Here is a 970-nt window from a genome sequence, read left to right on the forward strand (position 1 = left end):
AAGATGCCTTGGGAAATTGTTGAGCCACTTAGTTTTCATCTCCTGTTAATGGAGGGTGAAAGAAGTCAAAAGTGTTATAGCAGCTAAGTTAAGAGAGACCCTCAATTAGGTCCGCCCGAAATGCTTGGCGGTAAGCTACTTATCATGGTCGGGCCACATTTCAACAACGGACTGAAAGATGAAATGGATAATAAGTTTTAAAAAGAGAATTATAAACAGGATTCGAACCTGCGGGCAAGCCCACATGATTTCTAGTCATGCCCGAATTTTAAAAAGCGTGGTCGGCAGGATTCGAACCTGCGCGGGCAAGCCCACATGATTTCTAGTCATGCCCGATAACCACTCCGGCACGACCACTGCAATTTGTTACGTTTTTTAATATCGTTATTTTATTTGCTAAGAATTCGTAATCTACATTTTTACAAGCAGTTCTTATTTTCTTTTTTCCATGAAAATAACCTAAATACTTGCCATTTTTCTCATCCGAGCAGGCAATTTTCCAATCCTAACATGTGCCTGGTCAAAGGAGTTTTTCCTGAAAAATATGAACAAAATCCTCTGCCTACTAAAGTATTCCTATAAATTTGCTATTGAAGTGCATCACATAGGTAACTCATATTAAAATAATGGGTTGGAAGTCTCAATCTTTTTTTCTTTAGAAAGAAAAAACAGACCGAAGGTGGCGCCCTGTGTTAAAATATAAAATTATAATTCTTAAATATTGTCATAACTTTATAGTTTTGATATAACGGTTAGAGGGGTTTGTACAAAGTGTCAACACAACTATCTCCTTTTATTAGGGTTATCTAACCCTTAGACATTCCACGAGCCAATCTTCATTGAGAAAAAGAAGGTCAACGCAGCAATTAGAATACCCTTCACGCAGAGCACCAAACTCAAAATTTTCTGTTTATTAATCTCACTTACAGCAAGAGGAATTTTTATTGCACAACTTGAAGCAATATCGATC

General features: G+C 37.2%; 1 non-coding gene across 1 annotated transcript; it reads right to left on the reverse strand.

Annotated features, from left to right (window-relative positions):
• TRNAS-AGA lies at window positions 277-357 on the reverse strand. The gene has a single exon. It is a non-coding gene; the product is annotated as a tRNA-Ser (tRNA).

The sequence above is a fragment of the Asparagus officinalis genome, chromosome 5, assembly GCF_001876935.1.
Source record: "Asparagus officinalis chromosome 5, Aspof.V1, whole genome shotgun sequence".
Lineage (NCBI taxonomy): Eukaryota > Viridiplantae > Streptophyta > Magnoliopsida > Asparagales > Asparagaceae > Asparagus > Asparagus officinalis.